Below are 24,499 nucleotides of genomic sequence, written 5' to 3' on the forward strand. Positions count from 1 at the left end.
CATTTAGAGCCTACACGACTATTAAAATCTCCAACTACATAAACATATCCTAATGGGTCGTATAAATTAATATCTGATTCTAAAACATCAAATATATCAACATTAAAAATATTGTACGCTGGAGAATCTTCACACCATACGTGAACACCACATACATAAGCATCTTTGTCAATATGAAAACATCCTTATCCAATTTAATCCATATAACAGTGTCTAAATAGTTACTAATAATTTCAACACCGTGAAAAATTGCATCTTTTATATAAAGAACAGTTCCACCACTCGAGCGCTTCGCATTGCGAGTTTTCTGAAGAAATTGAAAGATTTATAGCCGGGTATATCAACGTCGCTAGAGTCAGAAGTCCACGTTTCGTACAGAAAAATTATGTCATGGTTAGTTACAATGTTAGAAAAATCTACGCTGTCTCGTTTAAAAGCAGTAAGCCCATGCACATTCCATGGTAGTATGCGCAGCTCATCCCCCTCGCATTCCTAGTCCCGAACTGGCTTCCCGTCGACAAACAGCGTGTCGTACGCGATCCAAGCTGTTTTACCTTTGCTGCGGGCCTCCTTCATACGTGGCACCAACATTCGACGTTTGTCGGTTCTGTTCTGTTTATTTTCATAGTTAAATTATAAACAACTGAATTCTAATTATACGTTTGACTTACTATGCATATATTAATGGAAATGCTGTTGCATAACATCGATAATGCTAAATGAGAAAATGTATATAAATTTTAATAAATAAAATATACTGTTGCTTATAAGTTAAATTATTATTACCATTCCAGTGTAATAGAATTGTATAAAATAAAATAGTCTGGGACATAATATTTTGTATGATTGCCTCCAATATGAATTACCGGAAACGATATTTACGACTATTTGGACGATGTTGCCTGCATGAATGATCTGTAGCAAATTAAACGTTCTGTCCTTCTTGCTAACTAGCATATACCGCAAACAGACTCTGAAGTTTTGCAGTGATAATAACACAAGATTTGTTTACGCTTGTATCTGCGGTATTCAGAATCAAAGGCGCCAATTGTTGACATTCTATAGAACCTATAATATATGCGTGCACAATTAAACCTATGTTAGCTTATATTGTGCTGGCATTCAACATAATAACATACATGTATTTTAAAGTGTACTAATACTAACAATTATGGAAATTATCGATATTGCAAGCAAAACATACATGTACTTTAAAGTGTACTAATACTAGCAATTATGGAAATTATCGATATTGCAAACATCAAAGCATGTCTATTCATTTCAACATAAAATATTGAATAAAACGACTTTGCTGTGTAGCATTTAGTGTATATGTGCCCCAAACTGCGAGTTATTATTATTTAAACAGTTATAAAGCAAACAAAACATTGCATTTCTCCTTGCGTAAACATGGTGTAATACAACATGACCAACAGCACACCAAAACATGAAACACTAACAAAGCCAAACTAAAATATGTGTTTATACATATTGCCGCAATTTAAGCATGTTTGTAGATGCCAACACAGGTGACGAGTTGTACCGAAAGAAAACAATTTACAATGATATCCTTACATTTAATAATAAGGTTTGACACACAATCATAAGATGTGCAATTGAATATATGTGATGCTGTTATAAAGACGTCAATCCAATGATAGCATGCCATAAACTGTTAACTACAATTCACATATAATGTGCGTGTTATGTGCGTTCTACTTGTGTAATAATTTTAGTGATTCGCATAAGCATTGTATTTCATGAATACTTTGTTTAAGTTTCTTATTTTTGGTTTTGCATTTTTTAATAACGTTAAATTTATAGCGGACAGGCAAAATATGCACGTTGGAAATAATATGATAAAGCGAGATTATACGATTTTTTTGTATGTGTTAAATTGTAATATATTGATAAACTATGTAACAATAACACAAAATAGGCAAGACAAATTATACATTGAAGACGAATTTCATAATGCAGCAAAAACAAATTAGTGCCCCGAGCCGATTGTGACGAAGATATTTCGTACATATTTTCCTACAATAACCGAAGCATTCGTCTTTTTGTTAGTGTGCGTGGTGTGTCGTATGAATATATATCGTTGCAAGAATTTAAAATGAACCGTTAAACGAAATTTAGATTCACATCGTACATTAATGATTTACATGCTGGCGAATTCGACTATACAGCCTTTTTCGATTTCAGAATTAAATATCTGGCTTATTTCGCATTTTTCGACACATGTTCTTCTTACCTTTTGATTTTATTTATATCAAAATATATGTTTAATAAGTTTTTTACACATTTTATATCAATTAATAAATGTTTGACAATATCGTATAATTTCGCTTTAAGTTTTTTCTCATTAAACAACGGTGTGTTTGGAGTCTTTCAGGTTTCCAATTATATGTTTGACCAGGACTGCGATTCCTTAATGATTCAAATAACAATCTTAATGGTGTGTTACGACTCCCAACACGTTGTCACTTTACGAGAAAATTGTAATTCTCTTCGCTACATTAAAAAATGTACGAAATGTATGAAAAACCGCGCACATACTAGTTCAAGATACACATATAGGTGAATGCAATCGTGAGACATAAATATATTTTTAAAATGAGATTAGTAAAGATGCGTTACATTAAAATGAAAAGCTCTTTTTAATGCATGTCTTACAATAGTCGTAAGTCAATAACACGCATAGAAAAACAATTACTCCATACGACATAAGGTGTGATTAAACATTACATTATATCAATAGCAATGAACTGGCAGGTATGTTTTCCTTGCTTTTTGAAATAAACTACATACAAGTAATTGTTGCATCAATATATGTGTCATTTTTGTTTTCACATATCTAACCAATAAATCACCTTTCTTGTCAATGCATTTCGTACATGTCTCTAATTGAAAATATAATTTTCCCGTCGTTCGTTGTTTAACTGTATTTCTTTTGGTATATCCTTACAAAAATGGCGTTTGCTGAACAAATTGTTGCTACAGTTTGCATAATTACCCTTTACCAATTTGTACCGCCTGCGACCCGTGTAGTGTTTCCAAAGTCAGGCGTCACGGAATTATTTGGTTTCCTGATTGCATCTCAGATAAGTATATACACGTTGTAGCTCTTTTTATTTAGCTCCATAGGCCACAATTGAATCCATTAACGTTAGTTCTGCAATTTATGTTGCAATAATGAGGCACAATTATTTGCTAAATGCGCGCAATTATGGAGTGCAGATCCAATTGCGTTTGATTAATCGATACAATTAAACACATTAGGTTTTTTACTTGCATTGCTCCCTGTTGAGTTTGTTTGAATACGTATTTGAATGCGTTTTGAAATGACTGTTCAAAACAATCTATGCAAAATTGGTGCTTATCACATGAAAAACTTGTGTGTTATATTGCCTATCTCTAATATGGTTTTGTTAAATTATTTGAACTGTAATTGTATGAGGTGAGAGGCGTTATCGTGTGTACCAATTACTGGGTCCTACTACACAAACAAAGGCTTGAAAAACACAAATATATGTATTCCATTATATTGTGAGTATACAATATGTCATATTCAATGAATTAAATGATCATACATACATATTTTTTATATGTTTTATAACCGGGATCCACCGCACACTCATGACACACATGGAAGAAAAAAAAAGCTAAATAACACGTATATGACCGATCGCAAATTCACCATGTCGTTCGAATACCTTTCATCACAAATTATGTACGTTTTCAACAGGTATCGTAAGCACGGTGCCTATACCACGTGACTTTTTAAGATCTGTGTGGGGACTAAAATGTCAACAAAAGCGCGACGAAGGTAAGATTTTTTTTGATTTTTTTTTAATATGTCACCATTTTCAATGGGATAAAGTGGAGAGCCCGCTCATTCATGAGAGCTTTCTATAGGTATCGTGATTTTATAAAACAAATAAGTATTTTTTCAGTAAAGTGCAACCTCGCGTTTGAACGGTAAGAAAAAGGTAGGAACAGTGTGGGGACATTATTTTATTTTGACACAGAAACATCACTTCTGGTGAAATAAAGCAATAAACTTAATGGGCGGAGCTTACACTATATCATTTTGCATTCATTTTCAGGTTTCTGTTATATATTTACGAAACAAAATTCAAGGTAAATATTCTTACAGTAATATGATCTGTGTGGTATACGTTTTTAGAAGGATCTGTGTGGTATACTGTTTATAAGTTTTTCAGTTCTATTCAGTTGCTAAAAAAATGCTTGTCAACAATGTATTTAAAACTGGATTTTAAAATGCGATAGCAAGTAAAACACATAATGGCTATACACTACACTTGCACCGCTTGTTGAACGTTTACATAATTATGATTTACAGGCATGCTATACAATCCCCATCATAAAATTAAAATCTTACGCTGGAGCATCTTAAATTGATGACAATGCCATGCAAACCTTAAATAGGTGTACACTTTATGTTATTGTATTAAATTCCATTTTTATTTTGGCACCAAACACTACTGTCACGTGAAGTAATGTATTCTATATATTATTTTAGATATTATATTTGCTTTAAGGTATGGCCCAATGCTCCGAATGCGGAAAAATGTTGAAGACCAGAGCTGGATTATTGCGCCACATTAGGAGATACGCTAACTCTGGAAACTATTACTGCTGTGGGAAAGCATTTCAGGTAAGATGAAATACCTTAAAAATAGTTACATTTTTATACAGTTATACTAACAAACAGATGAACGGATTTTCGTGAAACAGTACAAATATACAATATATCTCATCTCTCAGGTTATCATACATTTTGAAATATCTCAATAATCGTCAAATCGTTGGTAATTAAAAAAAAATAACGAACGCGTGTCTTCTGATACTAACATTTTTGAAATAGCGAGTTTACGCATTGAAATGTCACGTGATTTAAATAGCTTTTTTTCTTCTTACGATGCCTTCAATCTTAGAAGGCTTCAAAGAACGAAGGACCCCATGGTGTGTACAGTGCGGCAGGAGCTTTTCGGACAAGTACCTACCTACCCGTGGCTCGAGAGAAAAGTGCAAAAAGAGGTATTGTCGAACTGTTACCAGTGTGGGTTGGCAGTTAGGAGTGAGATTGACCTCAAAGAGCACGACAAGCCCCACATGCCTGACAAGTATTACATATATGAGGAGTGTTTCAAACGTACATTCGCAAAACACACCTCTCTCGACACGTGAGCACTTCACATAAATCCGTGAATACTGATTAATAATCATAATAGTTTACAGTTTTTCTGTGTAACTTGAGTATCGTTTTACGTTATTTTATTCGTTGTTTTATTTTAACTTTCCTTTTCAATATTTTTTTAAAGTTATCCGAAATTGATTAGTTTTTGTGTTTCGTTAAGTTCGTTTGTGTGTTTCTTTTGAAATTATTGTCAAATAATTGTGCAATAAGTTAGATTTACGTTATTCGTTAATGAATCGCATCTGTGATTTGTATTATCTAATCTGTGATTCTTTATTAACTATAACTTGATGAAAGTTTTGCGATGTTTTTTCGTTGATTTCAATTTTAAATACCGCTGTTTGAAGCTAGTTTGATAATCATAAGCAGCCAGGGTTTCTAAAAAGTAGTGATTTTCACGATTGCTTTACATTATTAACTGCCTGCTTATACTTAGTCTAGGCCGTCGTAATTGACAATAAACAATGTAGGCGATGAGGTTGAGTATACAATTCAATACTCCTTAATTTATTCGAAATACGTCTTGACATTCTTCACAGCTGCATCCCACCACAACACAAGAGGAGAATCGTACATATATAATCATTTAATATAATAGTTATTCATTTACTTTTTATATTCTCTTCAAAATAATTAACACTAGATATAAGCATACACTTGTTACACTGAATACAATGTCATAATTTATAACATGACATTATACAAACACATGGCGCATGATTGTAAATATCTATACTATGTAATAAACTAATGCAACAATATGAATTCCTTAAAGGAAAATAACACACACAAACACACACATATATAATATATATATATGTTTCTACAATGACCATTATTTTGTTTTTAGTAAATCGTGCCGGTTATTTTCAACTTTAAATAACAACAAAATAGAAAATAATGTCGAAAATGTATGATTTGTTTGGTCGTTTAAAGTTTCTTCACAATGATGCAAGGCACTTTGAAATCCATGATAAACCAATACGTCTAGTGGATTCAGTTTTATCAGTTTTTATTTCACATTTGATTTTAAAACATACATATTACTCAGGAAAGAACATGCCTTTGCTTTTTGTCAACCTGTGTAATATTTGACACAATCTCTATTGCAGAAATGTGTTCGAATTAAATTTTCAATTGTGTTCGTCTATCCCCATTCTTATTGCTGGCAACAGTTTCTGTCAGGCTATCGTTTCGTCTCGCCCGCACCCAACTTACTCCTAGTGTCCCCTTCTGTATAGCATTTCTGTCTCGTGAAACTGTTTCCTCTTTTTTCTTCCCTTATCCCTTTCCGCTCACTAGTGTCAAATATGTGATTACTAAAAGAATCATTTTTAATGATAATAATAGATCTACTACTACTACTATTACTTCTTCTTCTTCTACTACTACTACTACTACTACTACTACCACTACTACTACTACTACTACTACTACTACTACTACATGTACTACTACTACTACTACATGTACTACTACTACTACTACTACTACTACTACTACTACTACTACTACTACTACTACTATTACTAATAGTAGTAGTAGAAGTAGTAATAGTAGTAGTAGTAATTGTTGTATTGAAATTATTGAAATTAAATATAAAAAATGTCGACATTATTTCAATTTATCCGTGAATTGTAGAAACACGGATACCACACAGATCCTTCTAAACACGTATACCACACAGATCATATTACTGTAAGAATATTTTTCTTGAATTGTGTTTCGTAAACATATAACATAAACCTGAAAATGAATGCAAAATAATATAGTGTAAGCTCCGCCCATAACGTTTATTGATTAATTGCACCAGAGGTGATGTTTCTGTATCAAAATAAAATAATGTCCCCACACTGATCCTAACTTTTTCTAATCGTTCAAACGCGCGGTTGCACTTTACTGAAAAAATACTTATTTGTTTTAAAAAATCATGATACCTATAGAAAGCTCTCATGAATGAGCGGGCTCTCCACTTTATTCCATTGAAAATGGTGACATATTAAAAAAATATCCATAAAAATCTTACCTTCGTCGCGCTTTTGTTGACATTTTAGTCACCACACAGATCTTAAAAAGTCACGTGGTATAGGCACCGTGGTAAGGCATCGTGCTAAATTATAGTCTTGCAAGTCGGAAAACGTCCAAATATTTATTTTCTCTGCAATATAATATCCATGGACGTGTTCAACTATAAATAGTACATTCATATATGCCGATTGCTCGTTCCCGTCAATTTTAGGTTGAACACGCGCCTTAACAAACGGCTGTGTGTCACATGCTCTTCGCTAGCACGTTAATTGATGTAACTTAAACACTAACTAATTATAATAGCCGAATACCCACGTATGGCGAATAACAACCTTCATGTGCATATCGGCGATAATTGCCTCGTGTAAGTCGTGGATTTAAAGCATTAGTGGCCAAAGTAGGAAACCGAGTTATGCTACTGTAATTTAGTATTGCTTAAATGAAATTATTTAACAGAAACTCAACATCATCGTAAGCTATGCTGTTGGGTGTTCGTCATGGTTATTTATTCCACAAGTCTAAGTGTTCTGTTTAGTATACTTACTTAACAGCAGTACAGCTAATAACTATAATGAAAAAACTACTATTTATGTTTAACCGAAGTTTACGATCCAATGCACTTTATAACTATAAACATAAAGCAATTGTCAACGTTCCAAAATAAATCGGTATAGTAAGACAAAATGAATGCATATGCAACCTGTTTAATTATTTTAATGATAAATGTTGGACTTTTATCTAATTGCATATATAACCAACGACTTAAACAATTTATTAACAATTCAGCGTTTGAATAGTTCAATTTTAAATCTGCTATGATAGCATTTTTAGGCGATGTACACTGATCATCTTATCTTCCTAAAGCATAAGGGAAATGTGTGTCATGAATATGTAAAGTTTGTAAAGGTATTGCATGTACCATGACATTGTAAAGGCCTTTATTTAACACTAGCAATGTCGCACAGTGCTGAATAATCTTTTTTTATTAAAATCACCTCACTTTTCTTATTTTGGTTCAATATAGCCTGTGTGGTTTTTATTTTAATAATAATATTATCTCGCAAATAATGCATATAATTGACTAGCAGATCCCCTCCTGACAACTTAGTACAATTTACCCTTTTCGCAGGTTATTTATCTGTTTTTGTTGTTCCAGTGGCTATTCGCAGCGGAATAAAATCATTAAATGATCGGAAATAGATATTTTTACAGATTAACAAAAATCTATGTGTGCTACACAACAATTGAATACGGTTCAGGGGTTTCATTTCACTATAACTTCATTGCACCAGTAAAAGATGTAATGGTTTACTAATAAATCTTAATACTACTATCCATACTTGTTTAGTTCAAATGCATAAACTTGTACTTTCATTATCTTTAAAAGAAATAGGACAGGAACGTAACACATACACGTGGATGTAAACCCTATTTTAAAATAGTGTTTGTTACATTATTGACTAAACATACCACGCACCGCTTGACACAGACATAGCACAGGCATAGCAGCCTTCCCAATGGTAAATAGGCCCATAACTAAACGAAAGAGTGTCTTGGGCATGAACAATTGATTATGACATATTTCAAGTTTAATTTTAAACGATTATGAAATGTATAATAAGTTCGCTTAACACAGTTGAAATACTGCTCCTGGCATGACAGTTGCTAAGTGTAATGGTGCATAACTTGTGGGGATTATTCGGCATGAAACAAGGGTACACTCTGGCATGATATATGTTTATCGGGATTAAGTTTTGTATCACCATACATTTTCAGCAGATATTTTGAATCTTTAGAAGTGTAGATGTTTTTCGCTCTACAACCCTTTAACATATAATGACTCAAAAAATGTATACATCTTTACACATCTTTAACTCACTCGGTAACCTACGCCATGTATCCAATGTTTGTTAAATCCATAACGACTTGTAGAAGTATAGATCGATTGCGCTAAATTGCACACACACATTCACATATATTTATAAGCCGATATCAAATAAACTGTCACTTACATGTCTATGTTTCCTGAACTTGTTAATATAAGGTTATCTATACCTGACAAAACTAACCTCTGAACGCTTAAATATTGTTTATGTGTCTGAACAAGAGCGGACGATCAAATACCCCTGATTATTTAGTAGATGGTGTCAGTGCAAGTGATCTATGGCGACAGAAAACCTCTTTCTCTCTCACTTCCTTACTTTCGCAAAGGATAAGATGCAATTACAATGTATCATATTTGCATCAATATTCACTATATTGTCGCATGTGTGTTATCTCAAAATCCGGATGAATCGCACTACTTCATATAACATTGAGACACTGTGAATGAATCAAAACGTAATATCATTTGGGACTGATATGCCAGTGCGTTGCTTCACCGATTAAAGAGAAACATTATAAAAAGAGGATGTGCATTATTTGGATATATTGATACAGATTATTGATCAAATGTCATTATTTACACGATGTATCGTTAAATTCTAAAATTCGTTTTGATTCGCCATCAAAAATATTTTCAATTTCGCGTCAAACATTAAAGTTCCACGTTTAAGTTATCCCAACTTGTATAAATAATGTATTTAATAAACCTAGTTTATAAATGTATTTCCTTTACGAAACCAGATTTACGTCAAGTTTATCAAATTGTTCAAAAGTGCTAGGAAAAATCTGTTTCTGGAGAGCAGTTGATAATCCTTGCATGTTAATGGTGCCTCATTAACAAAAACACCATAAACAACGGATTATACCATAGGAGCTCCTTCATACAAAGCATTGTTGTTTATTTGCAAAATAAATGTATTAAAATATAAATACAAAAGTATATGTTTACTTTAAGTAATAGCTTTAACAACCTTTAAACATTTTCAAAAGCTTAAACTATACGGATTGATTGTGTATTGCGTATTATGTTTATTAGTAAAATGTGAAGACCTTTTAGGTATAGGTAAACATATGCTATGTTTATATAAAGAAATATAAAAGCATTTTGACTATTACGTTAATATTTTATGTTAACGTACCACACTAGTGTTCTGATGCTGATTTTAATTTTTACACATCAAACGTTTGTTTAAAAATACTCATTATGCATCCAGTTTATAACGAATAGTCGAATAACGAAATTTAGATTACTCCGTACAAATTGGTCTTTTAGCCCATGGCCATTATCTATAAAGTCATTTAATAGGCATGATAATACTGAGTTAACGTGAATTAATATAGAAATGTATAAACAAAAGTTAGACAAATCACAAACCAAAATGGAAAACAAACAATTTTTATAACTATGATCAACGCCTGGGAACGGTTTAAACAAAGTATTAAGCAAAGCGATCCGCTAATAAAAATATCAAACCATTACAAAAGAACAAGAATCTGCTGCTTAAACATTTTCTTGATTTTTATTGTTTGCCAGATCGTCTAACCTATTTATATTTATTGTAAGAGTAAATATAATATACTGCTTTATTTGAAGTGCAATAAAACAAATATACGATTAAATACAAAGGAGAAAAACCTCATGTCCGAGAAATTCGTATAATTGAAACGTCAGAAGTTGACGCATGCGCAAAAAGATATGTTATAATTTGATCGTTTTTTTTTTGTTCAAAGTCAAGTTAACTGGAAATCAATAGCATTTTAGTGCAAAGACGAAATTTTCATTACAAAATGATAATTGTTTATTTATTTCAATTACAAATATTTGGATTATTTGTTGTATTTTGAATTTATAACTAATGTGATTTGGGTATTAGAAAAATGCTGGCATTATGTTTATATACATAGTAAATGACGTTCGATATCGTAAAGCATGTTTGCATCGTTATACTGTTGAATGAATTCCTTTTTATAATTGTATGTAAGTTTCACAAAACGACGATTGATTCACATAATCTACGTACAGGTTAAGATAAATATGTTATGGCCATATTCCACTACGAAAACAAGCCCACGATTTGCTACGATTTAACACATTTATTGAATCGGGAAGACTCGTGACAGTCTACGATTCAGTTACGACATTGGTTCGATTCAGTTACGACGAATCGTGGGGTTCGGTTAAAGACTTGCGAATAGGATCGCGACTTCAGTACGATGTGTAAGAATCTACTGCGACTGTTCTACGAACGATGCAGATCGGTCAAGACTAATCTAGGACCTCAACGAACGCACCGATGAATTAGGCGCCAATATCTATTGATATTGATAATTCTTTACAATGTGACCTACATTATTCTGTTTATATGTGTAAGAAGGCCTCCGTTCCTTTTTTGGCGCGAAATCAAAAATGGAAGTTCGACGAAGAGCAGCTGTAGTATTTGCACTAGAGCTTGAGCATTAACACCACGTGTTGATGGAAAGAGGAACAATAAGAAGGAGGGGAAGGCGAGCGGCAACTAGTTGATGGGTTAGACAATGGCTTACACCATCGGAGGACTTTCTGTGCTTTCTTCTTCGATTGTTTTCTTACTTATCTTCCCCCTGCCCTTGCCTTTCCTTGCCATTTTTGATTATAAACAAATCACTTATTATTCATACAAAGCATTAACAACATAACGACTGAAAGAAAACGAGAAACTCTGTTTATATTCCACACCCATTCTCCGAAAATCGTAACTGTTTCGCAACTAAATCGCGAGAATCTTAGCAGGCTCGCAATTCACTCGGGGTGAACCCGTGAGAGTCTTGACTAAATCGTAGCTGATTCGTAGACAGATCACGTGATCACCAATTTCCCGATTGAGTCACGAATTACTTATGATTCCATTACGACGCCAAAGAACGCACTACGACGCAGTTACGAGTCAAATGCGATTTAATTCAGTCTTGGAGGTCCTGGCAAAATTGTTAACACGTTTAAATTCTGGCCACAATTTTTCGGGAGCTAACGAGTTGCAGGAATCACTTACGACCGGCCCACGACTTGCTCAAAATGAGTTAGGACCTTCGCCGATTGAGGTACGAATGTACCCAACCTCAAAATATTGGAAATCGGGACAAATCGCGGGGAATCGGGTCGTAGTGGAATACCCCTATTAAAGAGTCTGATGATGTACACATAAAGCACACCCTTCGTGTTAAAAAATTAACATTCATTCTATTAGCAATTACAAGTAGCATACACAGCTGTCTTTCGATATAATAATACTGTGTCGATCGTAATTTTGTGTTTACACTGGTTGGTATTTTGTCAATATAAGTAATTAGTTTATATTTGCTTGGATCAAAAAGTAATTCAAATTGCCAAAACAGTCGATATTTGAATCAACGATTTAACGACATAAAAAGCCGATCTGATTAAAAAAAGAAAAAAAACATTCATATAGTGACACCATTTTCGTTGTGTAATGTCAAAAGCGTTCATAATGATGGATGATTATCTTATTCTAATCGAGAGACGTTGCGTGTTCACCTTTTAAAATTTAATATGCAACTACCTGCGAGGAAAGTGATTTCATCATTCAATTAATCATACCCATCGTTCCGCTTTTATTACATTTTTCGTTTAAAAGAAGTCTCTTGTTAGCAAAAATCCAATTAAGGCGGAAAGTGTCGTCCCTGATTAGCCTGTGCGGACTGCACAGCCTAATCTGGGACGACACTCTACGCACATGCATTACGTCCAGTTTTCTCAGAACACGACTTATATATAAATATGTTGAACATCGAAAATCATTGTATGTTTCGTTGAAGCGTCACTTAGCCATGTTTAGTTTAAAAGCGTGAAATATGCCGAAACAACGAAGCGGCATGTTTTTCTTTTATTATATGACAACGTCATAATAAAAGCATATAATACACAATAATGCGTACATGTAAGGGAAAGTAAGTATTGACATGTTCGGGACTACAGGCTATGCAATATCAAGGCGCGAGTGTACGTCCGTTTACGGGATATAACCTCACACAGGACATTTCAACAAACTTTTTGTAAGTTGTAGGCTATTGGCGCAACTTAAGGCATCGTTTTAAAATCAACTTTGCTTTGTCCATGTGTTAGATGAGTGGAAATGTATTTATTTTGTTTGCATTTGACGTATACAGTCCAACTGTTTGAACGGCATTGGGATATTACAAATATAGCGCAATGCACAAGTCAAAGGATGATCGCGTTTATTTATTTGGATGGGATTTAATGAATTAAATAATTCATTAAATCCCATACAAATACATACACGCGATAACGATGTGTTTCATAGATACAGGCAGCAGCTTTTTGCAGTTCATAGTTTGAACGACTATTTATTGTTTAAAACACTCATACATATTTAAAATATGGTTTCAGATAGGTAATCGGACTATATTTTAAATTTACAACTCGTTCAGGTTGATGACCATCTAATCCGATTGGAAGTTTGTTCTCCTGGTGTAATTCCTGCGCAGTTGAATTCCATATCATATGTAAAATAATGTTAAACATCAGTAATTATCAAATTAGCAAATAAATAAATTGTATAATACAAACCAGTTCGCAAAGTAGTGCCATGGCTTAGCCATATCCTTTGAACGAACAAGTCCTCAAGTTCTGGAAATGAACAAACTATAACCTTAAACATAGCAACGCTTTCCAACTTAATGTCGTTATTCTGAGAAAAACATGGCAGCAGCGTGTCGGGAAAACATAATTGTCACAAAATATATTGTCTGCTTTCAATTTAGTCTGATTCGATGTCTGATTAGGATGTGAGAGGTCCAGATCGTCTGTCGTTACCTTTACGAGATGTGTAGTAATACTTACTGTACTATAATTTGTAGCAAAACAACAACAATCAAAGTGCATTGTAAACAAGTTTATTTGCAATGCAATTATTGCAGAATTATACAACATGTACAATATATTTCGAGAAACAAATGTTTCTTGCTAATAAATGTAAATAAATCTGTATTACACATTTTCCAATTATCATATTGTTTGAAATAGTGTGTTTTCGTATAAATGGATTGCACGAATACTTATATGTCATAAATGCGTAACAAATTTGAATACAAGTCTTATTAAACATGCTTTTCAAAACATCGACGTATATATTCCGTGTGCTGTATTGAAAGTGGTGCATATTATTCGGTTTATACATTGAACGAAATTGCATTGTGAATTGAGTTTAAACACAGGATAGTTGCGTAACTGGTATTAATCGATCACTCAATTAGTGTAAATATTACTCCAAATATAAGCAAACACAAAAAACACATACAGCGGTAAGCACTCTTTCTACAATTGATATGATTTAATAATACGAGCTTGTTTTTCTAATTATGGGATAGCTCCATATGACGTTTAACTCCTCTGTAAATTGAACGCACCACGGTGGAATAGATGTCCACAATAATATTTAAGCGAGTATGTCTCATCTTGATCGTCATGAAATAACGTGTCTGACTCCTTTGTTAAAGCGAGATTATACGATTTTTTATATGTGGGAAATTGTAATATATTGATAAAATATGTTACAATAACACAAAATAGGTAAGAAAAAGAATAAATTGAAGGCGAATTTCATAAAATGCAGAAAAGACAAATTAGCGCCCCGAGCCGATTGTCACGAAGATATTTCTTACATATTTTCCTACAATTACCGAAGCGTGTGTCGTATGAATATATATTGTTGCAGGAATTTAAAATGAACCGTTAAACTAAATTTAGATTCGCCTCTTACATGCATGATTTACATGCTGGCAAATTCGACTGTACAGACATTTTCGATATCAGAATTAAAAATCTGGCTTATTTTGCATTTTTCGACACATGTTCTTCTTAACTTTTATTTCAATTTATATTGAAATATATGTTTCATAAGTTTTTTTACAATATTAAAATATTTGACAAAACCGTATCATCTCGATTTAACGTAATTTAGTGTTAATTTAAGTGTCAATGCTTGAAAAATGTGTACACTCGTTTTGCATTTCTTAACAAATGATCAAATATAATTTCGATTACTAATGAAACTTCAATAACGTTCTCTTTAAATTGATTAATTTTGCGTTTTAATAATATATTTAGCGATAAACATACTGCAGGTATTATTTTACGATTTTCAAACAGAGTATATTGAGTTTGACCGGAAAGCGTGTTAACAGAAAAAAGAATACAATCATTAAATTTGACATATCACCTGGAATTTCCCATCAACTGTTACCAATTGTTGCACAAACAAAATGCAGTTCCGACAGGTTTATGTAACTAACATCCATATCACGCCTGTCATTGAACATACACATTCAATAGAAGTGTCAAGTTATTTTGAAAGCTATTGTGTGAATTAAATTTGATATGCAAATATTGACATTAACTTTGTTTAAATATTTAACACATCATAAAAAAGAAAATGCGTAAGTGCAATACTAGAAATGTCATACTGTTATTTCAAGTCATAAAATAACGGAAACGTATTTTTTAATTATTTATACATGATTCACATATCTTATTATTTAATATATCGGCTAATAGTTCGTCTTATATTTTATATCAGCATTTAATAATTGTGTTAATCATTTTAACGCTATTTTAAATATTTGTTTACTGAAAAAACGTTACACGTGTATAATGATGTGTTGATTTATATTGCGACATTGTTCTTATATGTTAAAGTGTTGGTCAATATGACAATGCCTTTGATGATGCATGCAGATGGTCTCACAGCTTGTTGCATTATTGATAACCACGCTACTATACTACTACTACTACTACTACTACTACTACTACTACTACTACTACTACTACTACTACTACTACTACTACTACTACTACTACTACTACTACTACTGCTACTACTACTACTACTACTACTACTACTACTACTACTACTCCTCCTACTCCTACTACTACTACTACTACTACTACTACTACTACTACTACTACTACTACTACTACTACTACTACTACTACTACTTCTACTACTACTACTACTACTACTACTACTACTACTACTACTACTACTACTACTACTACTACTACTACTACTTCTACTACTACTACTACTACTACTACTACTACTACTACTACTACTACTTCTACTACTACTAGTACTACTACTACTACTACTACTACTACTACTACTACTACTACTTACTACTACTACTACTACTACTACTACTACTACTACTACTACTACTACTACTACTACTACTACTACTACTACTACTACTACTACTACTACTACTACTGCTGCTGCTGCTACTACTTTTACTAGTTCTACTGCTATTACTACTACTACTACTACTACTACTACAACTACTACTACTACTACTACTACTACTACTACTACTACTACTACTACTACTTCTACTACTACTACCACTTAAACAACAACAACAACTACTACTACTACTTCTACAACAACAACAACAACAACAACAACAACTACTACTACTACTACTACTTCTACTACAACTACTACTACTTCTACTACCACTACTACTACATCTACTTCTACTACTACTACTACTAATATTATTAATAATAATAATAATAATAATAATAATTACTATTATTACTTTTATTATTATTTTACTATTATTATTATTATTAGTAGTAGTAGTAGTAGTATTTGTAGTAGTAGTATTTTTATTATTATTATTATTATTATTTTGAATATTTCGCAAGTTTTATCAAACGAAACTTAAATATGTTTTGAGTCGCTTTATTACATGTATCTATTAAATTACATGGCACTATGGCTCAGTGTTATCGTTGATAAAAACAAAGGCATTTATGATATTATTACACACGACACGCATTATAGATTTTCATTGCACACATCCTTTCCCTTATATGTTTAAGGATAAGGTTTCTACTCCGATCTGATAATTGCTTTCACATTTAAAGGTGTACGCCTGCACTATATGTAAACCGTGTATTAATTGGTGCAATCATAGGTCTTATATGCAATTAGATTTAAATTCAAATAATGGCATCATGAAAGATAAGCAAACCTTACTTTACAGGTTCAGGTAACTTGACTATTTACCATACGTTAATAGTTTTCATGTGCAATTTTATTATACGCTTCTGTTCAAAATAAATTGTATTGTGTGTTCGACTGTTCGTTATAAATCATGTCCGTACTGCTTTAAATGTAGTAATGATTATACATGGAATATTAAGAAATTTTGGTCTAAACGTGACGAAATAATATCCTCAGCATTGTAGCTCACGACGCTATTCAGTCCCTGTGAACAAATAAAATGAAAACGATACTAAATAAAACAACTTAGTTTACTACTGTGGCCGCGATTTCTATAAAGCCCAGGCGTTACAGAAGACGATTTCCTCCGAGATGCAAATGAAGATCATTTACATCGCCATACCTTGGTTCGCAGTTATTTTTTAATTATTAGTGTTATCGTGTTAGCCATTCATGTCATGGGTCTGAATAAGGAAAGCTAAACGGTTTTATACGCTTTTGCAGCCTTGATTTATAACTAATTAGATATTAGGGTATGAACGAGATATATAGGATCTGGTACGAGTTGTCATATCATACCATATTTTATTAAACGAGTTCAGGAATTTTGTTAGTAAACGAGCCTTTGACGAGCTTATTAACGAATTTCCTGGACGAGTTTAATAAAATATGGTATAAAATGACAACGAGTGTCTGATCTTTTTATCACATGTTTTTTAATGAGCGAATTAAATATATATTTACGCAAACATAATGATAAATCGCGACGAAAACTAAGCCAGTGAAAACGCTTAAAAAGTATGCTACACATGTGTAAGATAAAAATATTCGTAATGGTTATATTACATGGGAAACAGGGTATGGCATGTGATAATTATATATGTGCAAACAAATTAAATATGCATTCAGTATGTTTCCACATGCATGAAACGTGTGTTGCAAAACACGATCCATCTGACGTTTCTGACTTGCGAAACTATATTTCATTACTTAACGACATGATACATTTTAACACGTTAATACATTGCAAATAACATAGTGAGTTTGCGATCGAATGCTCCCACTCATTTTGTTTGTCTTGTGTCATTTTATTCAGGTACGCGCTCATACGGATGCGGGTAAGTCTCTTTATAATACAGTGGTACATTTATCAAATAATCTGGATCCTTATGCATTTTTAAGATGCTCTAAGGAATGCCCCTTTTTTGCAGTCAAACGTTTGTTAAGTGCGTAAAATCTGAAGTGGATGTTGCAACGATCTTACCATGTTTACGTCTCCCAACTCTTTTCATTACCTTAGCAATCAAAAAACCAAACCATACTACAGATAGACAACATCGTTTAAATGTTTTGTATTTTGATATGCAGTATTTCGACTAATAATTTGCGTATTCCTTCATCTGTTTTGCAACAGTCATTCAAGAAACTGCATTCAAATACATTTTGTAAAGAGGAAGTGATGACCGTAATAAACATAATATCTTTAATCGTCTCGATTTTCAATATCAATTAGAATCGTACTTCGAAATTGCTCGCAACTAGCCGACAATTTTTGCCTCATTACCTCCAACAGCAATAGCTTAAACATTGTTAAGGTAGTAGATTGTGACATAGGGAGCTAAAATACAATGTTCTTAAAATGTGTATATTTATCTGCGATGTTATCGAAAAACTGTAGAATGCTGTGACGCCTGACTTTGGAAACACTACACGGGTGGCAGGAGGTGCGAAAAAATGTTAACACAAGCAAACCCAAGAGTTAAACAAAAGTCGAGTTCTAACTGATTAACCGATACAAATGAAGACATACAATGAACGTCGGGACAGTGGCATTTGGAATTTGGAACGGTTAATGAAATACCGCGAATATTGTCAGTAGATTAGGTATAAAACACGCTTGGTAAAAAACTAAATTCAGAATCTGGAATCAGGAACGTAAGACACACGCACCTCCAGGAAAAATATAAATACTTGTGTTGTTTTTTAAAATGTATGTATCCTATAAACAACAAATAAGTATATGAAAGTCTAATTATGCAATTTTTCTTTAATGGCATTAACAATTAGGTATGTGTCCATTTTGTCGCAATAAAAAACAATAATATGCTATGGTTTGGACTTCCATGTTCGTTACAATCTAGATTGTATGCACACCGAAATAAATTATTAGCGTGTTTCATTCGCATTGATTGTTCTGTATTATTGTCACTAATACGACAAATAAAAGTTTGCATAACACGTCTAATACGCGTACACATTTGCATATATTTTTACAATAATTTATTTAAAAATCGTGCTCACCCATACCATAGTAATTATATTAGTGGGCAGACGTATGCACTAGAGGTATCTTGAAACGTTAATATAATGTTCTATTAATATTATTAGATATCGTCAAATAATTTCCGAACCACAATATCAAGGCCATTGAAGCGTGGAATATTACTCATGATGTCGTGTGTACGTTATTCCAAACGATTAACGACACATATTGTCATTGCCATTGCCTTGCATAATGTCTTTAGAATTAGCTGAGCAGAAATAGAAACTCGTTCGGTCGACGGACGATCATTTCATACATTAGAGTACATGAAAACGTTCTTTAGATGTCGCCATGCTTTCATTCATGTAGCAAACAAGATCGAATTAAGAAACTCGTGTGAGTGATTTAGCAGCACTATGTGCGTATCACTCATTATCGTTCTTTTTTATTACCCATGTGTACAATGAACACCCCTTCGATTTGCGACAGACCATGTTTATATTGCATATTTATAAATTCGTTTTCAAAATCTTGCAAATCGTTCATGAATTCTGAACATTAGACACAATGTGTCTTTACCTTGCGTTTGTAAAATTCGATTTAATGAAGTTTCATTTTAAAATGTGTACATTATTCAAGATTTGAATAGATATGTTTTATAAATATATCATGATTATCATGATGTAGGTTACAATTATCATAACATTGATTCTTAAAGACTATTCGCTATCATGATTATGATTATATTTTTTTATGTTGCAAAATAATAATTTGAAAAAATTAGTAGCAGTTCGCTATGAAAATGAACAACAATATAGGCATTGATAAGGCGAAGCTTAGGCGCCCATATCAAACGCGCGGCACCACAAAATATATTCGATGCTTAACACATCGTAACGATATATAGAAGTATAGATGAATTATGCTTAAGTGTACTCATTAATACTTGTATAAGCCAATTGCTATCAATATGCCACTGATGTTCCTATTCTTTCCGACTACAGTTAGAAATGGTAATCTATGTCTGCAAAACACGCTTTTGGTAAAAAACATATTGTTAAGGTGTTTCAACAAGGGAATGGAAATGGATATCGCCGAACTTGTTGACGATGCGGTCGAGATTGCTTATTTCTTGCGAATAAAAACGCCTTTCTTCTCGTCTCTCTCTGATAGCGAGAGAGAGAGAGCGAGACGAGAGCGCTCGCGAGCGAGAGCCGCGAGGAGGCGATGAGATCAGATATCTCGCTGCTGAGCTCCTCTCTCTCTCTCCTCCTCTTCTCTCTCTCTCTCTCTCTATCTAGCCTCTCTCTCTCTCTCTCTCTCTCTCTCTCTCTCTCTCTCTCTCTCCTCCTCTCTCTCTCTCTCTCTCTCTCTATCTCTCTCTCTTCTGTTCTCGCTTCCTGAGCTACGGGCAATTGCAATGTTTCACGTGTACATGAATATGCATATATGTTATGTCAGAAGCCTGATCATTTAATCTTGTTCACATTACTGTGAATTTGGCGAATATGTCAACCAGTTCAAGTTATAAATAATTATATTTTTTATATTCCCATCGATTCAATTAGAATTATTTCTACACACGATAAAGTTCAATGTGTGATACAACAGTGTGCACACACACAAATGCTTTTACATTTAAAGCGTAATTTCCAATGTGATTGGGTAAGTGTCCGGCTGAATAAAAGTAAGATCGGACAACGTCAATACCCATATGGAAACGTTTTAGCCTTAGGTAAGCTGCACACATGTCCGTTTCCACTATTCTTTATTATTAATCAAGTATTGATAATTGAAAGTGGTATCAATATTTAAAATCATGTATTTGCGCTAATCGTAAAAAGCAAAGTGTTGTTCCATCTGCTTGATTGTGTGTGTTTGTGCGTGTGTTTGTGTCTGAAGGGGGGGGGGGTGAGTATGTGTGTTTGGTTAAGTTTTAATCGTCAATACCTAGACATTCTTACATTCAATAATATATTTTATGGGCGACGCATATTTGTATCATTATTTCATTTAACGCCTTTCATAAAATTGCATATTGTATGTGCATCACAACCATTTTCCGTATCGCATCATACGATTTTACTCAAACTCTTGCATAGCTAAAAAGGGTAAAAACATTTTTTAATGTGTTTCTTATATAAAACCACATATGCTTACATACCTGTTGGTGAAACTTCTTTTAAAACGTGTTTGGTACGTTAACCAGATGTCATGAACATAAACAAGCTGCCCTAGCAGAAGAAATGCCGTTTGACTACGGAATCCGCTCTGTCGTATTATAATGGGTTGTGTATTAGCTAAGGTCAATTAATAAATAATATAATTGCATGTGCAAATCAATTGAAATTTGCGTTTGTTACCGTTTGTTATAGATGACAGCTTAAATGATATATATTTTAAGTTGATTATTCATTATTTTGTTTTGAGATTTCAAGACGTTCAATGACATGTTTAGGTGTGTCGCAATCCAGCATCACTAATTTAGGGCATGAGGGAAACTTCATTAGAAATCAAGTTCATTGCTTATTTAGAGCACAGCACAAACCAAAATGTGTACGAACACGCACTTTACGAAGACAAAACAGGCGCCTTTGAGTCTACAAACTTAAGAAACAAAACGATTGACAGATCATTGGTAAATTCAAAGCAAATATGATGAATTATTGGAAGTGGCTGATTTTCAGTCTGAATTAGATGCCTTTAAATCGACGTTTCTTATCATGCTGACACATGCAGCAAAATTGCTGATGGAAGCCAATAGTGAAAAGCTACAAGCAAAACTGAATCGGGCTGCTTTTTAAAAGTGAATGTATGTTAAAATTGTCCCGCCGATAACGGTGCCTGTTTATTATATAGTTCACAATAGACTTAGCCCGACCCTTATGTAATTTAATTTCACATCTTTAATTTTATTTAACATTGTCCACATAGGCAATCCTATAGAAAAACTGTTTTTAAGAACAATACTATTAACGCATTTCAGAAATAGCAACACATATCTCATGAGATATTATCAAAGTTAGGATTGTTTAATAGTAGTTCCTGGTATGTATACGTTTAGTGTTTCCCGCAATTTCGAACGTTTCCCTTTGCAGTGAACAACCTATATTTTTATAAGTGAACACATATGCGTTACCTTCAACGGGTTGATCAAAATACATGCACATCGTATCTTTTAACGGAATGCATATCTTCGACAATATTTCGTCCCCTTTTTATACCAAGTCATATAACCACAATAAAATCTCAATTCGTCGCCGTGGGAATATTGTATACATCAATTAAAAAAAAACGCATCAAGATTTCGACAAATACGGCGTATCGCGTTGCTGATTCCAAAAATACGGACAACGCAGTATCACATCACACACTGGAAACACAGTCATCGGAACAAAAAGGCGACAGTTCAATACCTGACGATAGAGCAACACCGTCAAAAAACGAGGCAGCCCCGGGTCCAAAGAAAACATACGCAGAGGCCTTGAGCAACGGGGCAAATGTAAATCTACAACTGCGTATTTCAAGTCTTCAAACATCGTTGGACAGCCTAACAAAAACCGTTGCGCAACTAGTAGCAGAAGCGGCTCAAAGGGGAAACGACAGAGACGTTTTGTCCGTGTTTCAAACCGGAAAACATGGAGGAAGAAAAAAAAACGGCTTCGCAAAATTCAGAAAGGAAAGAAAACAGTTTTAAACCTTTCATCCAAGCGTCTCACTGATGATGATTATATCCTGCTCGGCAAAGGTTTGAAATTTTGTCCCAAGATACGTGCTCATGATAAAATTAAGTTGGCCGAAGAAACATTTAAATACAGTAGGCGTTTAAGACTTAAAGAATTTTTCAATGACTTAAATAACCCTGATACCCAGTCTAATATTATTAATAATGATGAAGACTTTCAACGGCCATTCTTCAATAAACGCGAATCTACGTTTACTCCATTCGCCGGTAGAGACATGTACCTTGACTTTTATATCACAGCTATCACAGAAGAAATATTACAGTCCGCTAGTAAAAAACGACAGTATAGTAATATTACTAAGGAGGAACTAGCTTCACTTCGTAAACTGTCCCAAGATGATAGCATTGTTATCAAGAAAGCCGACAAATCTAACACTATTGTGATTATGAACAAAATAGAAGTTTTACGTCAACTAAACAATGAAATTCATTATGAAAAACTACCCAGCGACCCATCAGAAAATGTAAAAAAATGTATCATCAATTGCATTGCAGATATACAAAAATCACATGCCAGCATTGAAAACGAATTTGATGCGTTACCACTGGATATAAGGTCTCCATTTTTCTACATTTTACCAAAGATTCACAAAGAAACAAATGAAAATCTTCCGCTTAAATACCCCGGTCGTCCAATTGTGTCAGCATGTAATTCACCTACGGAGAATATTTCGAAATATATAGACTCTATTCTCAAACCATACATGTTTGAATTGCCGTCTTTCATCAAAGATACAACGGACTTCATAAAAAAGCTCAACAATAAGACAGTTAATAGTAAAGAAACCTATCTCGTCACTCTAGACGTGTCATCGCTTTACACGAACATCCCACACGACGATGGAATCAAGGCTTGTGAAGAATTTTTACATAATGGCAACATGAATAGCAACATAGTTTCTAAGTTGTTACGACTTGTACTTGAAAATAACTATTTTCAATTTGATGATGATTTCTATTTACAAAAAATGGGTACGGCTATGGGTAGTCCAATGGCGCCAGCATATGCCTCACTGTTTATGGGAAAACTTGAAAAAGACTTCATTGAAATATGTGAACATAAACCGACACTGTGGTTTCGCTTTTTAGATGATATATTTATGATTTGGGACCACTCTTTAGAGAAGCTTGAATTGTTTATTGAAGCATTAAACCGTTTTCACCCCAACATGAAGTTTACGTATTCAGCTTCTAAGAAAATCGTGTCTTTTCTCGATGTGGCTGTTTCTATTAATGACGACTTAACACTTCAAACAGATATACACATAAAGGAGACCAATAACCACCAATATCTTGACTATACGTCATGCCACCCTAAACAGTGTAAG

The 24,499-nt window shown here is 33.4% G+C and overlaps 1 long non-coding RNA gene across 1 annotated transcript; it reads left to right on the forward strand.

The window, feature by feature from the left end:
* Positions 1-3,764: 3,764 nt before the first annotated feature.
* On the forward strand, positions 3,765-4,988 carry LOC127850124 (uncharacterized). Its single transcript, XR_008035069.1, has 3 exons — positions 3,765-3,829; positions 4,566-4,681; positions 4,962-4,988. It is a non-coding gene; the product is annotated as an uncharacterized LOC127850124 (long non-coding RNA).
* The last annotated feature ends 19,511 nt before the right edge of the window (positions 4,989-24,499 follow it).

The sequence above is a fragment of the Dreissena polymorpha genome, chromosome 11 (genome assembly GCF_020536995.1).
Source record: "Dreissena polymorpha isolate Duluth1 chromosome 11, UMN_Dpol_1.0, whole genome shotgun sequence".
Classification (NCBI taxonomy): Eukaryota; Metazoa; Mollusca; class Bivalvia; order Myida; family Dreissenidae; genus Dreissena; species Dreissena polymorpha.